Source organism: Podarcis muralis, chromosome 2 (genome assembly GCF_964188315.1).
Source record: "Podarcis muralis chromosome 2, rPodMur119.hap1.1, whole genome shotgun sequence".
NCBI classification, from domain to species: Eukaryota; Metazoa; Chordata; class Lepidosauria; order Squamata; family Lacertidae; genus Podarcis; species Podarcis muralis.
The window spans coordinates 26,455,979-26,475,041 of NC_135656.1; the positions used below are offsets into that span (position 1 = coordinate 26,455,979).

At 45.5% G+C, this 19,063-nt stretch overlaps 2 long non-coding RNA genes across 2 annotated transcripts in view; one reads left to right on the forward strand and one right to left on the reverse strand.

Annotated features, from left to right (window-relative positions):
• LOC114588489 (uncharacterized) overlaps positions 1–19,063 on the reverse strand; it is a 103,636-nt gene that overhangs the window by 12,347 nt on the left and 72,226 nt on the right. The gene's annotated exons all lie outside the window — the stretch shown is intronic.
• On the forward strand, positions 2,472–8,712 carry LOC144326909 (uncharacterized). The gene is made up of 3 exons (XR_013391797.1): positions 2,472–2,798; positions 6,266–6,500; positions 7,979–8,712. It is a non-coding gene; the product is annotated as an uncharacterized LOC144326909 (long non-coding RNA).

The window sequence follows — 19,063 nt, forward strand, 5'->3', positions numbered from 1 at the left end:
GCATGTAGGGATTGCATGGGTGGTCCTGGTTGGGGACTTTACTGTTGCAATCCTGTCATGTCACACACATTCACTGAATTTTATCCTGTGAACGGCCTTGAGACCTGAAGGTTTAGGGCTGTATTCAAATCAAATCAAATCAATCAATCAATCAATCATGTGTAACGATCATTGGAAAAGTTGATAACCTTTGGTGGAGAAGGCATTTTATTTAGCCAGCTTCAATTTTTACTCCTTCCCCCATAGTGAATGTTCCTTTACTCTCATATTCAAAGACAGGAAGAACAGAAGGCTTTGTTGCTGTATAGCCATTTATTATAACCCATTGCATTTGTCTTTTTTCGACTGTAGGCATACCCAGCCGTTTCCACTGATACACATGCATGGTAGATGTGAGCTTAGAACTTCGTTCCTATTTTACCAACATGTATACCATTATGGAATCATTATGGAATACCGCATTTACTTGAATCTAATGCTCACCTCTTTTTTTGGCCAAATGACATTGCGATAATTAAGGTGTGCATTAGATTCGATGGCACATTTACATTCGCCAGCAAATACTATTTTTGGTTTCAAGGTTCTGATAACTGAGGTGTGCATTAGATTCAATGGTGCATTAAACTCGAGTAAATACAGTAGACTTGACATGGTAGACGACTGGTGTAGTGTAGCATTTAGAGTGTTTGGCTAGCGCTGAGAAAGATCATTACTTTTGTTGTAACAAATAGCTTCTTTGCCTTGCATCATTGCTAAGAAGGCTGCTGCTCCTTTAAATAGCACATACTGTATGTGTCATATCTGAACTGACAAGGTGATGAAAGAATGAAGAAAATCCCCTTCTCCTTGGTTTCTAAAACAAGATGATAAACACCAAAGTGATGTTAGCACTGTCTAAACCACAATGGGTCTGGAGACAGCTCATTCAACCTGAGCACCTGAAAGATAACCTTGGGGCTTCTTCATTAAGCCCCCTTCCCCAGCTCCAAGGAATGAGGGGGATCCTGCGACTGCTAACTTGACAGGTGTGGTAAGTTAAAATTACCTTTTTCCAGCTGCCCTTCTTCAATCCTGACCCGGTACCAACAAGATTCTCCCTCTGCCTATAGACGTCGCCTGAACAGAGGAGGCTTGCACAATCCAACCACATGTTCTTGCAGCTCTCCACATTTTAAGGGAAAGGGCCTTAGTAAGTCAGTTTCAGGTTGCTTCTGTGCTTCGTTCACATTTTGTCACCCAGATTTCCTGAAAGAAGCTGCAAGGGGCGGCGGCGGTGGCAGCAGCAGCAGCTCCATTTCTCTGGCTCCACAGTCTCAGCATGTACCCATCTTTTCCCAAGCAGCGTCTTCCGGGGCTCAGCAGCTTGTCAGATGAAAGCATTGGCCTAAAAACCAGGAACTGCTGGTTCTACTGCCATGACGCCAGCTAGACATCTATCCCAGGACATCAGCAGCTCCCGTTGCTCTGTCCCAGCTCCTGCCAACCTAGCAGTTCGAAAGCACGCCAGTGCAAGTAGATAAACCACTGCGACAGAAAGGTAAACGGCGTTTCCGTGCACTCCGGTTTCCGTCACAGAGTTCCGTTGAGCCAGAATTGGTTTAGTGATGTTGGCCACATGACCCGGAAAGCTGTCTGTGGACAAACAGCGGCTCCCTCGGCCTGAAAGTGAGATGAGCACCACAACCCCATCGTCGCCTTTGACTGGACTTAACCGTCCAGGGCTCCTTTACCCAGGACATCAGGAGTGGGAAACCTTTTTAGCTCTGAGGGCCACATTCACTTATAGGCTACCTTCCAGAGGTCACATGCCAGGAGTGAGAGGGGTCAGAGGCAAAGGTGGCAGAGAAATGAATACCAATTTCATCTATGTAAAATAGGCTGCTTCCTACAAACACACACTTCTCCTTATCCTTCATTCAGGCAACAAGAGTCCCTTTTATTACCGTATTTTTCACCCTATAAGATGCACCAGACCACAAGACGTTTTTGGAGGAGGAAAACAAGAAAAAAAATATTCTGAATCTCAGAAGCCAGAACAGCAAGAGGGATCACTGCGCAGTGAAAGCAGCAATCCCTTTTGCTGTTCTGGCTTCTGTGATAGCTGCGCAGCCTGCATTCGCTCCATAACACACACACACATTTCCCCTTACTTTTTAGGAGGGAAAAAGTGAGTCTTATAGAGCAAAAAATACGGTATTCAAGGACACATTCCATCCAGACAGGGGTTTTCTTTGAGCAGGAACTCGAGGGAACTGATCTTGAAAAGGATTCCATTTCAGCAAGCCATGATGTGGCCACACCTGTAGTTTCTTTCTCTGGCACCCCAAGCCACCTGATACGCTCATGAGTACCAGGAATCTCAGGCAACTTAGGCTGGTTGACTGGCTTGAAGACCCAGAAGTGCCTTGGCTGCAAAAGCAATCCAGGATTTGTTTCCTGGCCAGGCAGAATAACACAGGTGAGAGCAGAAAGAGGCAGCACACTCCAACCATAAACAGCATAAATCAGTTTCACGGTTTGGCAGCTAGCAAAGCAGCCCATTAGAAGTTATACAATATTTCTTCCAGGCTTTTTGGGATTAAGCTCCTTTGACTCTCGACTTCTTTTTTAGCTCTTTTCTACTCTCAGCCGAAGAGTACTCCTTCCAGTTTTATGAATGAAAACCTCCTTCTGTTGCAGAGGTCTGGATCAGGTGCCAAGGATGCTGTTTCGGTGAGGCTAATTGATGCAAAAAAAAAAAAAAAAAGGACGTTAAGCTTTTATACCACCTGCATTTCAAACACGCCATGGTCATTAAGGTAAGGCTTCTCTTCACTAAACGATCAGGGAGATTTTTGTGGGCACAGTGGTGATGGATTGGGATGGGAGGTATCAGCAGGGAGGTAAATCATATCAGAGCCAGAACTAATGAAATCTGTTGTGTTGTTCTCGGAGTTCTGTCTGGAATTCTTCCTGAAGGCGCTCCATCGAAGCCCGTTTGCTCCCGCACTGCCAGCTGGAAAATCCCCAGGAGGCAGGCATCATCCCGGACAGTTTCACAATCTAAACCGAACTGTTTCACTCCTCAAATATGAGGGGGAAAGGATGTCTGGCATCCTCCGCTATCCTGGGGCTGTGCATTATACAGACGGTTCCTAATGAACTCGTCTAGTCTAACAGGTTCATATGAATCACAGACTTTGTCACAGGAATAGAGGAAGCGGCCTTATAGCATGACAGGCCACCGGTCCATCTGGCTCAGTATTCTTGACACTGACTGGCAGCAGCTCTCCAGGGTTTTAGGCAGGGAATATTCCTACCTAGATATTCTGGGCGCAGTGGTTTTCAACCTTTTTGAATCCACGGCGCCCTTGACCAACCACATTCTTTCTGTGGCTCCCCTGTGGGAGAGACTGACACTGGGGTTCCATTACAGCAGGAGTTCTCAACCTGTGGGTCCCCAGATGTTGTTGGACTACAACTCCCATCATCCCTGACCTCTGATCATGCTGGCTAGGAATGATGGGAGTTGTAGTCCAACAACATCTGGGGACCCACAGGTTGAGAAACACTGCATTACAGGATGTGTGCATGTGGGGATTCCCCTGTTCTATATATACATACAGTGGTACCTCAGGTTACAAATGCTTTGGGTTACAAATACTTCAGGTTACAGACTCTGCTAACCTGGAAGTATTACCTCGGGTTAAGAACTTTACTTCAGGATGAGAACAGAAATCATGCTGCGGCGGCAGCAGTGGGAGGCCCCATTAACTAAAGTGGTACCTCAGGTTAAGAACAGTTTCAGGTTAAGAATGGACCTCCAGAACGAATTAAGTTCTTAACCAGAGGTACCACTGTATACAGTTGTGCCTTGGTTCTTGAACGTAATCCATTCTGGAAATCCGTTCAACTCCTGAAACCATTCAAAAACCAAGGCACAGCTTCAGATTGGCTGTAGGAGCTCCCTGCACTCAAGCGGAAGCCACGTCGGACGTTCGGCTTCCAAAAAACGTTCCAAAACCGGAAGACTTACTTCCGGGTTTTCGGTGTTTGGGAGCCAAAACATACGAGTGCCAAGGCATTCGAGAACCAAGGTACGACTGTATATGGTGGCATTGCAAGAGCCAACATGCTACTGCTTGTTTCAAACTGCAGCATTTTGGACCTCACCCTTCCAAGCAGTTTTCATCAAAGCCTGGCTGCGCACTGGGCAAGCAGTTTGTCTGAATGCACACTCATGCTGCTGCTGAGGGTACTGCCACAGCTGCCACATGGGTAGGCTATTAAGATTTTGGGCAGGCAAGGGGAGGGTGAATGATGTGATTATGGGTTTTCTGTAAGATCGGTGGGCACAACAGAGCTATCAGGGTTGCACCCATGGCAATACCTGGACAGAACCACAGAATACTGCCCGCTCGCCCCGGCACAGTCGCTTGGGAATTTTAACTCTGTGAGGCATAAACTACCCAGAATTCTTAGAAGACTGTGTGCTTTGAATGTGCACACAACCTTAGAAAGAAGAGGAGTGGAGGCAAATCTACCTGCACGTTTATTTATTTTTGCCAATTAATTTTATCGCTTTTCAAAAAATTTAACAAATTAACATCAAATTAAATCAAATAATTAATATAATTCAAATATCCCCACACGTTTGTGCCAACATGCAAGTCCTCCAATTCCATACTTATCCGCGGCAAAGGAATTGCCAACTTTCTTTAGAGCAGCTGTACTTAAGTCAACAATCTGCAGTTGACCCTCTCCCCCCCCCCACCTCAATAGTTAGAAGACAAACATTAATCACATCAGCTGCATCAGTTGTGGGGGGCGGGGGGTGTGGAGCTGAGTGGAGTCATAGACAGAACAGACTTTAGTTAGCAATTGGCCTGTTAACAAGAGGAATTAGTAATCCAGCTCACACTGATACAACAAGGATCTGAAAACAGGCTGCTATCCCCTTACTACACAAGAAGATTCAGGTTGGATGGGGCATCATGAAAGTCTCATCAATACCACAAGAAGTGTGAGCTCCCCCCCCCCCCGCCCCTGCACTTCACTGACTTCATACTGGTGACTTTCAAGTGAGCCCAAGGGAAATGAGCTTGGGAGAGGGAGGGGATAAATGTTGATTGCATAGACGCACATATGCACCTTTTGCAGTGTAACAGGAAAATTACGCATCACACCCAGTCCTATAAACAGCTAATTGCCCAATCTGATCCGGTAAATTAGCACCACAAAAGCCTGTCTAATGCACACAATGGACTCCCCAGAGTGGATCAGGAGGGGAAATTAATTCGCATCCTCCATGAGACAGGCCCGTAGGTAAGGATTAGAGCCAACTATGGAGGCAGGGTGGAGAAGAAATTTCACAAAACCATCCCCACCCTGAATTTGGCCTTTGGATAGAGGCAAACCTGAGCTCTCCCATTGCCCTCTCAATATGCAACATAACATGTACTAAAAAAAGAACAGAACTCTTCGCCTGGGAGCTAACTGGCTCCTTTGATTTTAAAATGTTAAAAGTAGCTACAAATATCTCATCTGCATCCACCAACCACATCAAACAAGTTCCTACTCAAGAACAGATTCTCTGCAGTATCGCCATTACTAGTCTACGTTCGATAGGTGTGCTAGAACCACTTCATTCTGTGTACAGCCTTTTCTTGATGAAACATTCATGGTCTAATTTCTAGGAGGGATAGAATGGATAGCATACCAGCATTAAGCAAAGGCCGTTCACATGTTGTATTCCCTTCTGAAAAATCGGGGGGAACGGTTACAAGAAGGGATGGTAGGATCTTTTGGTTTCATTTCTTCCCCACATTAAATTAATTTCTCTGCATTTCTGCAGCAATTTACGATGATTATTTTTTTAACCAAGCCTCATAGAAATTCAGCAGCATTTTAATAATAATAATAATAATAATAATAATAATAATAATAATAATATCCCTTCCAGTAGCACCTTAGAGACCAACTAAGTTTGTTATTGGTATGAGCTTTTGTGTACATGTACCCTTCTTCAGATGCACAAACTTAATAACAATAACAAACTTAGTTGGTCTCTAAAGTGCTACTGGAAGGAATATTATTATTATTTTTTTGTTTCGACTATGGCAGACTAACATGGTTACCTACCTGTAATCAGCATTTTAGTTTAACTTTCTCATAATAATCACTTCTTCTTTTTTTGCATGCAGTTTTGTCTAATTATACATTGTTTTGCAAGGACATAGGAAAATAGAAAGCTGCCTAAACTGAATCTGACCATCGGTCCATTTAGCTCAGTATTGTCTACTCATTGACTGGCAGCATCCTTCCAGGGATTCAGGCAGGGATCTCTCTCAGCCCTACCTGGATATGCTGGGTGTTGAGCGTGGGACCTTTTGCACGCAAAGCAGATGCTCTACCGCTGAGATGCACCACCTTCTCCATTCAACACATGGGAACATTCAACACATGGCTCTGGGTCACCACGCGGTGCTTCAGCTCCACATTCCTGGCAGCTGCTGGGAGAGGTATGTGATCTACTTTCATACTGGCCCCAGTCCACATGTGGAATGCTATTGTTTCTATTTGTACCCCACTCTGTAGACCAGAAAAGAACTGCTGCTGCTAAGCACAACAGAAATATTACAAAATATCTTAAGTATGCCGGAGGGGGCAACCCAAATTAAAACCTGTACCTAAAATTGCCACAACATTGAGATGGTACCACCTTGGCTACCCTTGCTATAATCATTAAGACTGCCGCTCTAGACCAGGGTTTTCCCAAACTCATGTCTCCGGCTGTTTCGGGACTACAGTTCCCATCATCCTTGACCACTGGCCCTGCTAGCTAGGGATGATGGGAGCTGTAGTCCAAAAACAGCTGGAGACCCAAGTTTGGGAAGCCCTGCTCTAGACACAACACAGTACAGTGGTACCTCGGGTTACAGACGCTTCAGGTTACAGATGCTTCAGGTTACAGACTCCTCTAACCCAGAAATAGTACCTCGGATTAAGAACTTTACCTAATGGGAGGCCCCATTAGCTAAAGTGGTACCTCAGGTTAAGAACAGTTTCAGTTTAAGAATGGACCTCCGGAACGAATTAAGTTCTTAACCCGAGGTACCACTGTAGTTGGAATGGTCACACTTCCATAGCACTGACTTGTGTTTTCCATTTTTAAAAGCATTACAATCCTTAAAGCATTACAGTTGCATGCACATCTACCTGTGTCCAACTGAACAAACGCTTTTCCGTTTAACATAATGTGGCAGATTGACACGTTTGCCATCTTAGTTGTGTTTGTTTTAATTGACGAGAGGAGCGCGGAATGCTAGCAGCATAACCACCTTAGACCTTAGTTTCAGCTTTCAGGTGCCTTGATTTATTGATTTGGCCAATTCCCATTTAATAGGTTCTCTCACTCAGTCTCGAGTCAACGGTATTCCCAAGGGGCCTCTGCTCTCACCTCTAAAGACTCAGGGGAGGGGAGCCAAGTGAGGCAATCTGCACTTGGGGGGCCCCAGACCAGGCTCATTAAGTTTGTTTTCCTGTTTGAAAAAGAAAACACCTTTGCAGTCTCAAGGCTAGTGGGAACCAATAAAATAAAATAAAACCATACTTTCCAAAGTGAACATTTGGTCAATATTTTGGTTTGGCAAATTAGCCAGTTGTAGAAATGGGATGGAGAACTTGCCTTCCTCCAGATACTATAGGACTCAAACTTCCATTATCTCTGACCATTGGCCATGCTGGCTGGGGCTGATGGGAGATGGAGTCCAACATCACCTGGAGGATCAGCCAGCTCTACATCTTCTCTTGGAGCCCAGGTGCTGAAGGGCCTTCTCCTCTTGTGCTCATGAACAGTGATTCTACTCTTGAGCCAATGTGACCAATGCAGAACTTCAAATCAGACCAGGCAGTATCATGTGGCAATGAAAGTAGGCGTCATTTCTGGGAAAGCAAGGAAGAACATTAATTTAATCTTTTTTCTTCTTTTTTTTTACAGGAGAGTTCCTTTAATGACTTTGCCAACTTTGCGTACTCTGTTTGCATAGATTTCCTGCAATGTATTGAAATCTAGAATAACTATTTCTGTCCCCTTTCAAGTTCACGCTGGGAATCACACATCCTTCAAACTCCTTGGGAAGATGGAAGTGTGTGTGGCAATCTCAGAACATTCCTGCCAAGTAGGGAGAACAATTCCTTCTGAAAGTGTCTATTGCAAGATAATAGAAGCAACCAAGTATCATGCTCACCCATGCACAAACAAGCCTGACTCCCAGCCTTCAAGAAGGATGAGAAGTTCATTTGGCACCAAGATTTACATGGAATTTGTGTTCTGCTCTGGCTCAGTGGTGTTTAAACCCGTGTTCCAATCGGAACCATCTTGAGACCAGAGTGGCTTCTGCAGTTGGCCTTCCTGTTATTTCACTGGCATTCCAGGCATTTCTGGGGGAAAGACCACAAGAAGTGCCCTGCTGGACCAGGCCAAAGGCCTACCTAGTCCACCACCTTGTTCTCGCAGTACCTAACGGTGGTTGGTACTGCTGCAAGCAACGGTGTGGGGCTGCTGCAAGCAAGATCTGGGTGCAGCAGCACCCTCCCCACCTGTGATACCCAGGAACCAGTTTTCAGAGGCACACTGTCTCTGACAGTGGCAGTGGAACACAGCTGTTATGGCTAGTTGCCATGGACAGACTTATCCTCCATTAAATTGTCTAACCCTCTTGTAAAGCCATCCATGCTGGTGGCCATCACTGCCTCCATTGGGAGCTCCTTCTGCAGTCCCTCCAAACTGTATCATGAATTCCACACCGAGAAGACCAGAAATTAATTGCACTTCTGTATAATATGCATTAAAGGAAACTTACAGTGAATAAAATATGACTATATTTGACCCCCCCTCCACCAAAAAAAGTGAAGGATGAAAACCTCAACACTTCACAGAGACAATCATTTTAAGGAATTCTAAATGCCCAATGGATTTTGAGCTTTCCTGAGAGCAGACAGTGATGAGGGCAGGTATATCACTCCAAAATTAAGGTGCCATAGTTGAAAAGGCCACAGGCAAGAGGAAACAGCCTAGTTCAGTTCCAAATTGTTAAGGTCAGAAACTGCACCTTGAATTGGACACAGAAATTAATTAGTAGCCAATAAAACTGGTACATGAGCAGCATAAATATGATCTCAACAACTAACTAGCCCCAGACAAAACGCTGATTGTTGCTTTCTACACAAAATCAAATTTCCAGTCGGTCTTCAAAGCTAGCCCCATGTGCAATACATTGCAGTAGTCCAACCTGGTGCTAACTAGAGCAGGGATGACCATGAAGATGTTAACTTTTCCAGGAAGGGGCACAGCTGGCAAACCAGAAGGCCTTTGCGGCTATCATTCCTAACTGAATATCCCAGAGAAGTGCCATATACATGAGCATCACCAAGCTACAGACCAAGCTTCATGCCATTTGTCTATCTGGACCAGTCACATCTGACTGGTAGTGGTTCTCCAGGGGTTTCAGACAAAGGGTTTTTCATATCAGGTGCTGCTCCTTGATTCTTTTAATCTGGGACCTGCACACACATACACACACATTTACACTTTCACAGTTATAGACAAACAGGGCCAAACAATGGATGTTGGGCAGGATAGCCAATAGACCTAGGGCATTAAGCTCAAAATGCGTCTCTGATTTTGACACTTGAGGTTTTTAAAAAACTATTTGATAATTTTTGCAACTTGTTTGTATGTACATTGGACCAAAATGTGACACACACTCTCAGCTTAGAAGTGCAGATTTCAGCAAATAGGAGAGGTGATCTGGTAAAAGACATATTTTTTGTGTTAACTGGTAATAGATTTTGTCATATTAAAGAGCTAAAAATATTCACAAAAATGATTAAGAAAGTACTGGTTCTGATGGAACAAGATTAGACCATGAAGAACGTTCCCTCTCAGATCCGCTGATTCTATAAACAAGCCACTGGCTCTTTTCTGGGTGTCTTAAAAAGGGTTTTGTGTGTCATCATTTTTTATTTTTCTCATGGCTAGGTCCCTCAGAAGCTGGAAATGGCCTGGGTCACTCTAGACCTCTGAGAAGGCCTTTGGGCAAGAGGCTAGGTTCATAAATCCTGGCCTCTGAATAGATTCCTTCCATCTCAGGCAGGAGAAGACGGTGTGTGGGAACTGCCTCTTGCTTGGGAGAGTCACGTTCCACCTGTGCCCTGCAGGGGTTGCTGGTGACGCTGATAGAAGCAAGTGGCTCTGAGACTTGCATTCAGACACATACAGAAACTATGCAGAATGCAGACTGACCTCTTAATCCTTAATGGGTTTCCTCCTCTACAAGCTTGGTGTGGTTTCAACCACAAAAACCACACTATAGGAGACAAAAGCAGGCAGGACCGGCCAAGCAGCCTAGTGCATTGGGACATGTTGCAAAGCAGTCGCTCCCAAACATTGCATTCTGTGGAATAGGCAAAGAATCAATCAATCATTCTCAAGCACCACCTCGGCCTGCATTCAACGACTGCAAGACGGGTACCGGTTAGGTAGGGTCGGGTCAGCAGAAGGATCTGACTTCTACACCTCCACTAAGCCAAAAGGGGCACCCCCATTGAAATCCTCCTTCCTGTTTCCTTTCAGTACCTTCTGAAGAACAGCCAACTAGTGCCAATGGGAGGTTTTTCTATATGGGTGCAGGTGTGCGCTAGATCCATCGGGACCCCAGCTGGGAAGATGGGCTCACATCCCTGCATGCTACAGACCCAACTGAAATTGGAGGTACTCCATCAATTCTCTGACCTAGGATCAATTTTTTTAAATCCTCCAGCATGACTTATGCAAGGCAATTCAGGCTATTCTCAAGGGGACAGCAGATGCTCTCTCTCCCCCCGCCTCCTCTCTCTTGTTAAGAAATACCACAATTAGATTTCACTCAGGACTAGGCACTGCCAAGATGACCATGGGGACTAATTCTTCATAATCCATGGGCTGAACTCCACCCTTGCACCAGCTCAGAGTTTGCATAGCTTCTAGAGTTACAACAGACAAAACAACTGGCATTATTTAGGATACTTGGCATGAGTTTCGGTGCAACTGTCAGTGCATCTCCCTTTCCAAATCCTTTTTCCTCAAGGCATTGGATTCAATCAAGATTCCTATCTATGGGGATTCCCTCCTTTATTCATGATTGGACACAGACATGCCCTCTGGCTGTCTGCACGCTCTCCCACTTTCAGAATGATGAAATACACTCCATGCCCACTAGAGTGGGTGTTTCCACTGAGGTAGTGCAGCAGATTGGCCAAGGAGCCAAAAACCCACCAGTTCAGGTCTCACTTCTCCCATGGCTTCGCTATTCACAGCATGCCCACACCTCCGCAGGCCAACAACGGAGAGGGAATAATACTGAAGGGTTGCTGGAAGAAAAACTGCAATGATTGATGTGAAGTGCTTTGGAAAACTCTCATGGCCTAGAGATAAATGAAGTACAATTTCGAGACACAGGTCCTGAAACTATAATCTGACTACAGCTAGTGATTCACTAACCAGAGCATAATTCTAGCAGCAGTTTTGGTCCTGAAGGGACAAAAAACACAGAGCCAGGAAGACAGCATCTTCATCAAGCGCTGAGCAATACTCTAATTAGACATACAGTGACATGACTGCCCTCAAATGGCAATACACATAAAATATAGGCGTGATATCCATATTAACTTAAGCCCATTGATTTCAAGGGGGTCTCCTTTGAGTGTGGGGGCCCAGCGGGGGCAGGGGATGCATGAAACACACAAGGACTCTAGGGCAGAGCTTGTGTGCATACCCCAATTCCCACCATCCCTGACCGCTGGTCCTGCTAGCTAGGGATCATGGAAGTTGTAGGCCAAAAACATCTGGAGAGCTGAGTTTGAGGAAGCCTGGTATAGTGGAAGTGGAATCGGGTCTGATTACCTCTCCCCCCTCACCCTTTATGCATCAATATGTAACATTTGTGTGTTGTCCTAGGTGGAAGGCAGTGAAAGGAAGTAGAGGCAGATGGAGGAAATCCTTGAACCATCTGACTTGCTTCTCTCTCCTATCATGCCCAATTATCATGCCATTTTGTCAGCTCAAGCTCTTCTAGACCCGGCCTGCCTCCCAAAATCCATGTCCCTAACGGGTTAAAAGTAGATGCCTTCAAGCATACACCTTAAAACATACAAGGCCCACCTGGTTAAAATTCCTAAGGCAAACATACCACAGAGCGCGCCTCCTCCTTCAGCAGGCAGACCCACACAGCTGTTATAAAACAGCACGGCTGCCTGGTGGGGTTTGTGTTCCTGGCACTTTACCCTGCTTTCAATTCTATATCCTAAAAAATAAAAAAATAAAAAATAAAAAATGCATGCATGAGTTCAGCAAACTGTCATCGAGGCTGCAAAATAATAATAATGGTGAAGTATGGCTCACTGGCAAGGCTGGGAGTAAAGCAAACAGGCAGCAAAAAAGCCACTGCGTCTCAGGCTGTCTAAGAAAACTGGATAGCCCAGAGGGCTGGGCAGTACAGATGGAGAAAAAGCTCATACTTTCCCATGCTATGCTAGGCAGCAGGTACCCAAAGACAGCAGGATAGCAGCTGCACCCGACAGCAGATGATGCATTTTCAGCCTTGCATATATTCGCAGTGGGAACAGCTTGATGGGCAAACACACTCCTTTAAAAGAACGTGTGGCCCTGGTGGCTGTGAGTTGATACATCTATGCCAGAGGGGCATATGTGGCAGAGAGACCAGGGTTCTCTGCTTTTGGTCATATGAATCCTTTGCAATAATTTTTAAATTTTGCAAAACAACAACAAAAACAAAAGCAACCTCCAAAGTGATAAAGACCAGTATCTTCAAAGGCTGTCTCTTGTAGAGGAACAGGCCATCCCTCTTCAAGGTTGCTTTGCATTTGACAAACCAGCAATAAAATTTATGTTTTTTCCACCATCCATTCATGGATAACTCCAGGTCCAGAAAAACATTTGGTCTCCATTGTCTGCCCCACCTCCTCTTTTTATGCTTTTCTATCTCTCCATAAAAAGCTAGCAAGTGCCTGCCATAAGAATGAGAGAAGGGCATTTTGCTCAGGACAGGGGTGGAGAACCTATGGTCTTCCAGTTCTTGCCAGACCCCGACTTCAACAGCTCCAGCCAATATGGCCAAGAGAACCATAAACCCATAGAATTGTAGAGTTGGAAGGGACCCTGAGGACCATCTAGTCCAACCCCCTGCAATGCAGGAATGTGCAGCTGTCCCAGATGATGGGGATCAAACCTGCAACCTTGGCATTATCAGCATCACACTCTAAAACCAACTGAGCTATTCCAAGATAAATAGTTATGGATGATGATGATGATGATGATGATTTATACCCCGCCCATCTGGCTGGGTTTCCCCAGCCACTCTGGGCGGCTTCCAACAGAATATTAAAATACAATAACCAATTAAACGTTAAAAGCTTCCCTAAACAGGGCTGCCCTCAGATGTCTTCTAAAAGTCTGGTAGTTGCTTTTCTCTTTGATATCTGGTGGGAGGCCGTTCCACAGGGCGGGCGCCACTACCGAGAAGGCCCTCTGCCTGGTTCCCTGTAACTTGGCTTTTCACAGTGAGGGAACCGCCAGAAGGCCCTCGGCACTGGACCTCAGTGTCCGGGCAGAACGATGGGGGTGGAGACGCTCCTTCAGGTATACTGAACTGAGGCCATTTAGGGCTTTAAAGGTCAGCACCAAAACTTTGAATTGTGCTCGGAAACATACTGGGAGCCAGTGTAGGTCTTTCAAGATAATGGATAATGGAGCTGTAGTCCAATAATGTCTGGGGTGGCTACAGATTTACTATCTCTGGCTTAGAAACAGCATTGTGTATTTCCTTTTACGCAGACAGGCAAAAGTGGCACATAGGGCCTGTGGCATGAACATGTGGAGGGGAAAGATGAAATTCCAAGTGACATTTTAAAGAAGTGAACAGATTATGCAATTAAAACCTTACATTCTGTTTAACGTCACCACTAAAAGTAATGCCGTTTTTAGTACCAGAGAGGTATTTAAAGCAGAAGGCACAGCCATACTTTTGTGGGGAGTCTGAAACCTCAGAACGTCTTACGGTGGCCTCTAAAAGCCATCCTGAGCACTCCCCAGCAACCTAATGAGCTACTGGCTTCTTGCGCATGCCACACAGATTAAGTTTTCCATCTCTGCTACCATTAGCAATCAAATGGGCGCCAAAGAACCTTACTTCCTGCCCAGCCTCCATGTTAAAAAGAAAGTATCTCAATATTTGCCTAGGCTACGTCCAAAAAAATACGAGGCTGCTGGCTGATCTTTCGCTCTACTCCAGAGTTTGCTGGTGGCCCTAGGTAATAATCTCATGCCAAACTTCCTCACACCCCGGTGGCTGGCCCCAGGGCAGACCACAGAAACCTTCAATCGAGGCCTGCGAACAAGAGGCCCACAGTCCTCCTCCATCAACTGCCCCCTTCTGCTGCCGAATTCCCCCTAGAGAGATATTCCACAGAGTAAATTCTATGTTCTTGGCACTCAACCCCAAAATATACTCTATTCAAGGCTCGGTGGTGGTGGGGAGCCAACCAAGATTGAAAAGGAAGAAGAAATTTACAATCTGCTATTCTGGGAAGGATACACAAGCCCAGCAATACTGAAAGAACCATTACCTTGGAATCAAAAGCTACAACCTCATCCTCAGGCTTCTTGTGTCCCCCTCCCCGTTGTTGTCTAGGCAGGAATGTGAGGTGACAATGAAAGTGCAGGGGCACCAGCTCCTGGAAGCTGAGACCTTTGGGGGCCCCCTCAATATTTTGGGGGTCAGGACCAGCCCCTCCCATGTCCCCAAAGCATGAAGGCTCCTTCTCCTGCTGCTGCCGTAGAGAAGAAAGCAGGTCAAAGCTGTCCTGCTCCATGGTTTGCACCAGAAGGAGGCAGAGGAGGAGCCACCAGCCATTGTTTGAAAACCCACCAGATATTGAAAGGTCTTCCGGGATGAACCCAATTCCAGAAAGGTCACAGGACCCATGAATACATGGTTGTACAAGCCACACAGATGTAGAAACTATTGAGTGAATGAAACAAACTTTCAGAGATGATGCATGCAAGCACAACATGTCCAGTTCCTTTCCCTATCTAATTTTGGATTCCCGGTCAAATTCCAGTCATCTGAATGCAAGTAAACCACCCTGTGGAATGCCCTCCCACCAGATGTCAAAGAGAAAATCAACTACCAGACTTTTAGAAGACATCTGAAGGCAGCCCTGTTTAGGGAAGCTTTTAATGTTTAATAGGTTATTATATTTTAACATATATTAATATTTTAATATTCTGTTGGAAGCCGCCCAGAGTGGCTGGGGAAACCCAGCCAGATGGGTGGGGTATAAATAATAAATTATTATAATATTATTATTAACTGATGTTTTCACAAGACTCTGTTACAATGCCTTGCTCAGATCTTGGCATCAGTTGATTTGATAGACCTTAGTTCTGTAGGTGTCTACGGAGCTTCAGGTCTGTGTCATGCAGAAGTGAGATTAAAAAGAAAAAGAAAAAAGAAAATAAAAGTGCAGCTCTAATCTGACAACAAGTCAGATACAAAAGACGTGGCTGGATATAGGTTACAGCATGAACTTGGAATGAAAACATAGGCAATGACACTGGGGCTTTCCTCTGTTGCATCAAGAAATGTAAGACTAGGCCAACAACATATTATGGTGCTAAGCGGTACTACAGAATATACAGACTGCTACACACACGGCATCTTTCAACAGGATAATGGGAAGATTAGCTAAAAAGCAAAGCCAAACAATCCTTCCAACACAAAAGGCTTATGTCAGGAATACACAGTTACCAAGGAGCCAGGTAGCGAATGCACCGCCATGGCTCGAAATCCTCCCATGTGGTCTTTGCTTACGCTGCAGAATTCCATCTAGCCCTAAAAACTGGTCAGCCGGGAAGATGCCTAGGCAAGCAACATGCACAAATGTTTGCTCAAGGGGACTCTCGTGTTCGTTACATTTGGTGAGATGCCGGCCTCGCTGACCTGCTTTACTGTGCTGACTGGGAATCAGCAGAATCCTGTCCGAGGACACAAATAATCCCATCTAAACGCAACGGGAGAGGACTTGCCTATTGTTGATTAAGTGCTGCAATGCTCCCCCCCCCCAATGACTGGATTCAAGCAAGTTCTAGAGCCAAGGCAGGCTCCCCACCGAGCCTCCGCTGCCCTCGCCTTGGCCTTACGCCACTTATCCCTCCCCTCCTCCAGCTACGAGCTCTCAGCCTTGCACTTTCTGTCCAACCGGTTCTACTCTTATTTTTGTTTCACTGGGGATTATCTCCATGGCAATGTCCAGGTGACAGCAAGGGGGGAGAAAACCCACCTGCACTCAGGCCTAAATCCCTTACAGTGTGTCATAAAAGCGGGTGGGGAGGGCAGCGATTCTCCTGGAGCCCCAGTGTCGTCAAAGAAAGCAAAATACAGTTGCTTTGGAAAGCTGGGGGTAGGGGGAGCCTCACACAATGGAGGGGAATTTATGTTCAATCTTGAGTGTTGAGGATAATGGAGCTGATTGGCAAAAAAATAAATAAAAAAATATTCAGGCCCCAGAATCAGGGCCAAGTTTATTTTTCCTCTTCACCTCTCTCTTAAGCAAAACAACACAGCTTTTGCTTTGCACAAGTGTTGTGTGTGTGTGTGTGTGTGTGTGTGTGTGTGTGTGTGTGCATTTTAGCCGTTCTCATTCCGTGAGGGGGAAGATTTGGTCAGTCACAAAAGCTCAGCATGCAGGATAAATGGGAGCAGAGCTCTTTCGCAAATAAAACCTTTATTATGGTTGCTTAGTGCTTTGAAGTATGTACTACTTTATGAAAACTGTCAGAGTCAAAGCCACAGAGGAAATTCTCAGAGTTGCAGCGAGGGGAGGGATCTTTATTCCCAGGGGTTTTTAACTCCCAAATTCTAGGTTTGTATGCTTTGGGGGAGATTTCAAAAACTCGTAGCTGCCCAGGCAGCTGACTACCTAGTCTATTTCCTGGTATAGTTCCATTGACAATTTATAATGCTGTCTCATACACTCACATACACAGACTTGCCTCATGATAGTGATGGTGGACATGGGATGGTCTCTATCAGGTCAGGGCCATTGGCACAGCAGAGCCAAAGACTGAAATAGTGGGATGCACACCCAGCCTCTTTCATTCATTACCTTCAGGGACCAAACTGGGATTTCCTGCCAAGTATCAATTCTGCAGATGTTGGATTCTTGGCAAGGAGTTTGCGCATGCTCCCGAGGCAACAAGTAAACATCTCTTGAGTACATGCTCAAGCCAAGCTCACAACAGGGGAGTTAGTGGTGTCCATCTGCCCTCTGAAAAACAGCACTGTGCATCTTCAGAAATCCTCCTTTGGTTCTCAGCCTTGCTTCTTCTCTTGTTGGAGGTGGAAGAACAATATCAGAAGGAGGGGTGGCCAAGCACTGATGGCTTGGGAAGTGAAGAAGATGGTTCTTCAGATCATGGGTGGTCATTGTGGTGCCTCCAGATACTGCTGGATTCCAGCACCCTTCATCCCTGAACTCTGCCCATGCTGGATGGGGCTGATGAAAGTTGGGAATGCCATAATGGACACCTGAATTCCACTTGTTTGACTGCTCATCTGCACAACAGAAATAAGCAAGTTGAAAAGAGCATTTAACTTTATAATAGCAGCAGAAGAGTTCAGATAGATGTTCAAGGACCCAAGGAAAATTTCCACTGAAGCTGCTGTCCCCCATTGGCACCAGTAGAGTTTGGCCCTCAGTGATGGCAAAAGAGCAGCTGAGTCCATCATCCTTTCGCCGTCAATGACCAGACCTATTTTCCCCTCCACGATGGTTCAGTAAACAATTCACTATTCCCTGGGCTATAATCTTCCTTGCTTCTCCCCGGACCACCCCCAAAGCCACAGCCAGTGGTACTCTATAAACATTTTAGGAAACATATCAAATCATGGTTCTGATTTCTGATCCCACCTTTGAGGAGGGCAACACAATACAAACACCTTTACTGGCATTCCAAGTTAAGGCATTTCAAATCAGTGGGATAAATTTAAAAGGGACAAGAGTGAGGCTGTTGAGGGTCACAAGGCATTCGATGGTTCTGCTTCACGGGACAGTTATTGAAATCAGATTGATGACTCAACAAATTCTAATTTCTGTCCTGGCAAAAACAACAACAACCCAATGCTCTGTAGAACTGAGCCCTCAGAGTTTGGCAGCAGTCTTATAGGAACAGGAGCACTCTCCCCCCCCCCCAGGCGACACAGGTGCTTCGTTCCACCTGAAAAGTGAGGGAAACAGGGAACCCAGGCTGATCCATTTTCACTAGTATAGTTTTGAAAGGAATTCCTACACACCTGACCAGTTTTCTAAGTGGCAATGCTTCCCATTCCCCTCCTGGAGAAAGTGTGAAGCTATCTCTCCACCTGCTTTGCAAATATTGACCTAAGGGGGGGGGCATTTGTTCCCCCCTTTAATCCACTTTTTAACACCAAAGGAAGGGAAGGGAAGGGAAGGGAAGGGTGGACTGGAGGAAAACCTGGCGAAGTGAACTGGAGTTGGAGCCCAGAAGTGCAGAATCTCCAGATAGGACTGGGAGATCCTTCCCTGAACCCCCCGGAGAGCTGTTGCCATCCCGTGCAGAAAGTACTGATCTAGATGAATGAAAAGGTCCAACTCAGTATAAGGCAACTTCCTATGTTCCTTCTAAACTGAAGACAGATTTCCACACAGAGGTGTTTGTTTGCAATGTAAACTTTAGCACACCTTTAAAAAGACAACTTTAATTTTTCATCCGATATATACAGTGTCAAGGCTGTGGGGTGTTCCGGGCTTAAACACACACACATGTACAAGTGTGCATGCATGTGTGCAAATACACACACCTCTCTTAACAAGAGAGAACTCTGTGCGTTCTACCTCCAACTTCAGAGAAGAGCTGAGGAGCTCAACCGAGCCCTGAAGCGAGAGAAGCATAACATGATCCTCTCATTATGTAAAAGCTCTTGGCAACGCTCCCCCATCTATG